Below are 8,313 nucleotides of genomic sequence, written 5' to 3' on the forward strand. Positions count from 1 at the left end.
TTTGAGTAGACAATGTCATTTTCGTGTTCTACATTAAATTTTGAATAAGAATAATAGAAAATGACGGAGGATCAGTTGTAAAAACCCCATTGTAAATAGATTCAAAGATAAAAATTAAGATGTTTGATACAAATTTCAAAAACATTGGTCTATTGTTGTTCTATTTGTTCACACCCTGTATACAAGAAAGTGGCTGATTATGTTAAAAACTGCGCCATTGTATAAGCTTTCTAACCATATGCTACACTATTGAGGTTAAGATATTCTGTTGTTTGTTTTAGTGGTTTGAATACCAGAAAACAGGGAACTCTTTTACTGTTTTTACTGTTCAAGCTGAAACAAAAATACAACTTTTGCTTTACATGCCGGCTTTCTATGTTTCAAATGTTAGACACCCTGTTTTCTGGTATTCAAACCACTAAAACAAACAACAGAATATCTAAACCTTAACCTAAACCAATAGTGTAGCATATGGTTAGAAAGCTTATAAAATGGCGCAGTTTTTAACATAATCGGCCAATTTCTTGTATACAGGGTGTGAACAAATACAATAGACCAATGTTTTTTAAATTTTTATGAAAAATCTTAATTTTAATCTTTGAATCTATTTACAATGGAGTTTTTACAACTGATCCTCCGTCATTTTCTATTATTCTTATTCAAAATTTAATGTAGAACACGAAAATGACGTTGTCTACTCAAATCCGTTTACCGGTAATTGAGAAATAGCTGTATTAAGTTTGAAAACATAGTTATTTTTGAAAAACATAAAATAATTCTTTGGGAAGCTAATTTTTGGACTTGGAACCTTTTATATGCATAATTACACTGCATTTACTTTGTACTTACGCCAAAAAATTTTGTAACACTGATGACCAGCCACCCTGTATATCTGAAAGTGCAGTTAAAAATTGTGTAATGTACTCAATTTATTGCTTTTTTGTCTCACAAACACACATAAATAAATAAATTAAAGCAGATATTTTTGCTTAAAAAATTAGGTCAAACCCAGATAAAGTTTATCTAAGAGGTTTCAAAACTTTAATATTGTTTTTTCTCTGTATGAGTATGAAACTATACGATTATTGCAATTATATGGTAGTTGCTGATAGTTGTGATCTATCTTACCCAAATAAATATACTTTCTACTATTTTATTATAAAAATTATGATACAGTAAATTATGAATCAAAAGATTATATTATTCGCCTAAATTACATTGTGATTCCCAAACAGTACACCGTTTAAAATTTACTTATGAGTCAATATACAACGGTTTTCCTATTCTTGCCAACTTGACATGTTGTTATCAATGACGAGTGACAGGTATGTTTCATCAGTCAAGAACTATTGGAAATTATGACGTCACTGATTAATTTATGACTTGATGGCCTCAGTGTGATAAGTATGTTATCAACCCTGTGTCAAGTCTACCTATATAGCTCCGAGCGGTCTCTATGACCTTTAAAATGCTTCAATCGTACACGACAAACATTGTCTATCAAAATAGTGCAAATATTGGGTCTCCCAGTTGAATATATCGGTTAAAAGATATCCATTCGCCAAATGAAAGATTAAATGTCATTACACATTATTTTTTTTAAGTTTCTATCTGAAGGTAGCTGGATTTTATACAAAAAGTGCGTAGGCCTATGTTTTCTGAAAATCCTTAATTGTATACAGCTGTCTGTTACAATAATCAAGAAAACATAAATCCATACAAAGCTTTAACACATTACAGATTAATTTATCTCTTTCATCTTTCTTTCTTTTACTTCACTTAAAATAGGATAATACAACATACAATTTGGGGTGATATCGAAGTTCACATAAGACTTTGGCCTAACTTTGGGTACGGTCCTACATCGCCAATCTGTTCCTAAAATTCTGAAGGGCTTGACGCCGGAGAGCCTTGACGTTCGGAAAACTTGTGGCATTTACAGCTAAAGTGTAAAAGGGGGGACATTTGGTGCCACTGAATAGGATATTGTATTGCAATATTAAAGTATCCTCTGTAGTTTATAAGTAAAGTTGTCAGAAAACTTACAAATCACACAAATTTTATATGCCTACAGATAAAAAAAGATCGTTCTTATAACATATTTTTATTGCTTCAAATATGAGTTGATAGTTACGTTTACTAATCTAAACATTAATGTAAGTTATAACATTTCTTTTAAAAAGCACTTACAAGCTGTATCAGTGTAAATTTCTAGAGTAGTTCGTGTTAATTTAGGAGAGTATAACAATTATACAAATATAAATCTTTGCTATTTGCATGAGTGGATTATTCAGTATGATCGTGCAGCTAAGTGTTGTGTAGAGGTAACGGTTTTGTCGCCGAGGTAACAGTAGTTATTATAGCTCAGGTCTTGGTAATAGCTGTACCTCTAACACAAGTAGCCAGACCAATAACGACATATAATAGTTATTTTTCACTAGCTGTTTGCCCGTTCTACGTACGGGAATCTTGTAGTAAGTTAAAACCTTATATTCAGAACAGGAGTTGGTTTGCTAGTGTGCATTTTTCCAGATATGATGGCAAAACTATAATTGTTTAGGAATACATATAAACCTTCTCAAATACAATATCTGACAGTTTCAAAGCCAAAACGAATGCTTTGCAATTAAATGTCACCCGATCGTGTTAGTCCATATTTTATATCTAACGATGAAAGGAATTGCTTTACAGTATAGATCTATGAGGCATAGCCCTAAGGTAGGCCTGTAATTGAAAGTTACTTTTCACACTGGTTAAAAGTAGTTAAAGCACCACCTCAACCTCACTACTGCACACTTTATTCGGGTTGAAATTTTTATTAACAATGGTGCTCTTGTCTTTTCCACGGAAAATAAGGACATCAATGCGTTACCAACAGACATACACACACAAATACAGAATTGAGTCCACACAACATTTCCAGTCCAACATTTTGAGTCCAGACAGAAATCACTAAAAATTATACAGTAAGACATCAATTAAATTTAATAAGAAATAAGGTGCAGTGTTTATAAATAAATACCGGTAGTGAAAATAGTAATATGTTTGTATGTAAAAATGATTCTTACTGCTACCACCGGTTCTAAGGAAAAGTAGCAGTACCAAAAACAAACGTTTACATTTGAGGAAATAACTGTAGTACTTACGACTAATTCAAACTGTCCTTCTAATCAAACTGTATTAAAGGTGTTAATCTGTTGGCAAATATATAAATAAATAAATACACAGCCCACAAAACATGTAACATGTAACGTTAACAACGTAAATCTTTGAAAACTCACTATGGTTTGCTAAAAAAAACTTTCACTTGATGTGGTGCAGTACCGAAGTTATTAATCTCCTTTGGTTTTAAATTAAGTTTTCGAAAATCAAAGTTATTTCCCATTAAGAGCATTATTTGTAAGCAGCTTTTAATGTTAACATTAATGGCAGTTTGAAGAAACCACCTTTATCCAAACAAATGTTTCTTATTTAAAAGATTATACTGCAGTTGTGATTTTTTACTTTGCACTTACCACAACTGTCCTTGAAGAATGAAGAGCCGTCAATGAGTGGAAACCTTTGTCAGCTACGGTATTGGTGACGATGATTAAAAAAAATGTAAGTTTCCTTGCACCTATACAACACTGATTCACGGTATTTTCCCCGGTTATCAAAACTCAAGAACAATCGTTGCACTTGCGATTAATTAAAGCGGTTAAGTAAGGCACAACATTTTTAATCTCAATAATCTCACTATTGGTTTGGATGTGCTGACAAAACTTTATCGGAAATGGTTGCAGTATTTGTAAACAACTTTGAATGTAAACATATCAGTGACAGCTAGAAGTGAGAACTAATCCAAACAGCTGATCGTTATTTCATAAAATGTAATAGTAAACATTGGGAGAAAATTTGACAAAAATCGAACAAAATTGGGTTTTTGGTGGTTTGTTTTTTTGTTTTCAAAGAAGCGAGGCCATGTATTTATAGCCAAAGACACTCTCACCAATCCAGTTAATACAGAAAAATGATTAGAACCTTGATCGGTACTCTAGTTTTCTAGGAGTAGGCCGCGTAAAATGACATTTTGGCGTTACAGACGTAGTCACAGAAAGGACAAACAGACATACAGACAGAAATTGAGATAAGACTCGTTTTGGCTTTGTTAGGCTGTGAAACGTAAAAATAACCAAAAACTGCATAATTCTAAGCAATGTACAGACAAAACTGTAATTTTATTTATATAGATAGATGTACTATATTCAAATAATAATTTTAAGCCTCGTGGATGATAAGATTCATTCTTTAAAATCATGTCCATGTTTACTAGGTTGGCTTAAAAAGATACAGTAGAGCCCATAAGCAAGTGTAACATTAGGATACCTACATAAGTTTGTGTTGATATTGTTTGTGTGTGAATTGAATGCCGTTTTTATATGAATAACATATTCATGTTTTTGTATAGAAATATATAAAGTGTACAATCATTAGAAAGTACATTCTAATGTCAACTACATCTGAGAAAAATTAAATATATCCAAATCCGGTGTCCCTTTTAATATAGTTGAAAAATAGATCATGGTCATAAATTAATTTCTTTACATATTACGTGAATTACAATAAAATTATTATGTATGTTTTTTCTTGTTGACTACGCCAGTGTCATTTACATCTATTTCATTTTCTAGGTGCATGTTTAAATACGTCAAATTCATTCAGAAATACCAAGTAATATTTTTTTTATACCCATTCAATACCTTTTCAACTGAGGTCTAAATTGCCACCAAAGTAATTGCGCGTTAACGGTGAAATAGCAACAAAATTCACATGTCTTTTAACGATCTTTCAGTTTTAAAACTTAGCGAAACAACAAAGAGCCTGTCCCAATGACAGTGCAAATGCGGTGTTCAAAGTAAACTTCCCCTGACACTTGTGCAACTGTAACTTAGACCGTGAAAACTCCAGGAGACATATCATTGTAGCAGGAAAACATAAACACTAGCACGCCCTGAGGTGAAGAATACCAGCTTCCCAGATCTCTTTTTCCTCTGTTGTTTTACTTTATTTACACTCCTACATTTAACTTTCAGAACACTAACGTGACAACTTTGTTGAAAAGCTTGTTTCCCTTTGACGTGTTTCTGGAAATTAAATTCACTTATGTGAACAGTCGTTTGTATAATGTAATGTAAGGCTTAGTGAGAATCTCTAGGTATTGTCTGTTGTGTTCCTACTACCAGAAGTGTTTCTGGCTGAAAATTAAATTTACTTGGAAGTGAACAACGATTTACGTTAAGTAAAACTTAGTTGCTTAGTCGGGGTTAGTAAAATAGTCTGTTAGGTATTTTAAATAGAATTGCAAAGTGAACTCGTTTTATTTCAGTTAAGTGAGTCTGAGTACAAACTATAATCTTTTAACATAAGCATTACAGCTATGAGAGAAAAGAGAACTTTTAACAGTTGTTCTATTCTAATAAGAAATTAGCTTAGGCAAGCTGGGCCATTTATACGGGAATTTTACGCTGGCATATAAAGTAAATGGTTTTAAACAGCAACATGATAAGGATTCAAACCATTAGAAAAAGTATAAATACACTAAAGTTATTCAATTAGTCAACAAACGCGTAGAGGAACGAACTTTTATAAGATCGATCCAGAGCCAAGAACTTTATAAGAATTCAAAAATTATAAGAATACAACCCATTTGATTACATTTGAACTGTTATGTGAGCCCAAAAGACTTGAACCTTTCCTTGGCGTTAAGGAAGGAACTTTTAAAGACAAATTAGAGTACGACCAGCGAGCACAGAATAAAAACGACCTGTTTGTTTATATTTTAGCTGTCCTGTGAACCAAAAGACTAGAACTTTTCCTTCGCGTAAAGGAAGGAACGTTTAAGGACAACTCTAGCTGGAGGACGACGCTGATGACGATGTGTCCCTGTCACGTGATCGTTCCAGACGATGACAACTAATCAGTTCCTTTTGCACCCCAGGTCACCCACCCCTACTTGCCGTGTCTGTTCCTCGTAACCCCGCTACGATACAGCAACCCCCCCTCGTATATTCTTGCTAGGCCGCATCTCTGTCGTTCTTTTACCAATTTATTGTTCAATATTCCTGGATATTCCCGGTTCTCGGCCATTACGAGAATTTGTGCTTGTCAGCTGCTATATTTTACTTTCAATCCAGTCAGAGTTGTAAATTCGTTTGTTGTTTTTTTTTTCAGGGGAAGTGCGTTTTTTCAATTATTGTATGGTTATTTTGGTTTTAACCGTTGGCGTTACTGGTAGTAATGAACGTGAATAAATAAATGACAATGCCATGTGTGGTGCGTAATCGGAACGTTTACTTGTTACTACATAGCTCAAAAATTAAAAGAAACCCAATTTAAAACGAATAATCAAACCTTGCGATCTTTTGTTGAAAACTTAATGTTCCACAATCGAAAGTAGATATTCTATGACTGACAATATAAGAATTAGGGCCTACCTAAAATAATTGTATTAACTAAATTTCATGATACACGTAAGTATTACATTTTTCAAATACACTACACTTGTCGTGAACTAAAGTTTAGAACGTTCATTTAATGTGCATATTGTAGGCTGTAATCATTGGACTAAAATCAATCATAGAAGCAAATAACTGCTTTGTAACATTAAACGACCTTACAGCGTTTAACCTGATTCGTTACCAATTTACCATCCACGGTTGTTAACTTTCTATTGTAAGGCAATAAGCAGCATTGCGACCTCAATAATGATATCCTCAAGCGGCGGGCAGAGTGTATCGTTCATGCACAACTTGCGACCACACAATAACTCATTCGATATGTTTACGAGCATTTTGTTCGATTGAGATATTTACAGCTGTTTATTTCACAATCTGATTGCAACTGTCTACCTCGACGGTGGTTAATAATCGGAGAAAATAAAGCAGTAATAAACCAGGTAACAATGGGAAGAGTCGTGGCGTTCTACATCGAGGTGAAGGATGCAGTCTTCGTGACCGAGGTAACTGAAGAGTCTGTCGGGAAAATAGTCATTGTTCCGGCTTGTAGCTTGTACTGTGCTGGAAATTGGGTTTCCTACGGATTGCGAGAAATTTGGAATGAACCCCAAATTACATTTAAATCTTTCCTAAAGGATATGGAGGTTTTGTGATCGAGAGAAAGTAGTCTGTTGAGTGTCAGAGGAAAACAGTCATACATTTTTATCTTGTATGGTGGATAGAGTGTATAGAGATCAACCTAGTGGAAATTATGATTTACTCTGGGTTAAATGTTTATAGATGTGAGAATCAGAGTAGTTGGAATAAAATTTAGCATCTGGCTTCATTGGAGAGGTACCAATAATGACATTTGTAAGAAGGAAGAGATTTTACCTTGAACTATTTTCTTCTTAGTAAATCTTGATGTGTCTTTGAGTAAGAGTTTTAGTGGTAAGAGAGAAAAATTTGTTTAAATACTTTGATAGAGACGCTAAATAATCAAGCGCAAATAATTGAGCACAACATTTTTTTCATCAACATGAACTCAGAACATTTCAACCAACAATAATAATGAAGCACATGTTAATATTCTTAAATTCCAGAACATGTGTTTGAGACAGACTAATGGACAAATATTTAAATGTCAAAACTTTTATGGCTTATCAATAGAGTACTTAACACTGGGTGAGCTGGAAATTCTGAAAGGAAACACCAAACTACAATCCATCTCTTGCATGTCATGTGTCGACACATGACGAGAGTTTTAGGGAGTGGGATATTTACTCAATTTTGCAACGTCGTCACGAAACAAACAATTTCTTTGACGGGAGACTATTATATTATAACTATTTTGTGTGCACGTATATTTTACAAGTACTGTATAATCCGTGGTACATGTACAGACACGGGTACGGGATACCTTCAAGAGCAAGCGACGCCAAGTTACACCGCGCACACTATATTACTGTATAATCCGTGGTACATGTACAGACACGGGTACGGGATACCGTCACGAGCAAGCGACGCCAAGTTACACCGCGCACACTACATTACTGTATAATCCGTGGTACATGTACAGACACGGGTACGGGATACCGTCACGAGCAAGCGACGCCAAGTTACACCGCGCACACTATATTACTGTATAATCCGTGGTACATGTACAGATACGGGTACGGGATACCGTCACGAGCAAGCGACGCTAAGTTAAGGCCCGTTTTGCCAGAAGCGTCTGGTGCGTCCGACGCTCAGCGATGATCGCTAGAGCGATAATCGCTCAGCGTCTATCGCTCGAGCCTATTTTGCCAGAAGCGTCTGTTCCTTGCGATTATTTGATCAG

The sequence above is a fragment of the Macrosteles quadrilineatus genome, unplaced genomic scaffold (genome assembly GCF_028750875.1).
Source record: "Macrosteles quadrilineatus isolate MER2022 unplaced genomic scaffold, UCM_ALF_1.0 Scaffold_3__2_contigs__length_128488019, whole genome shotgun sequence".
In the NCBI taxonomy this organism is placed as follows: domain Eukaryota; kingdom Metazoa; phylum Arthropoda; class Insecta; order Hemiptera; family Cicadellidae; genus Macrosteles; species Macrosteles quadrilineatus.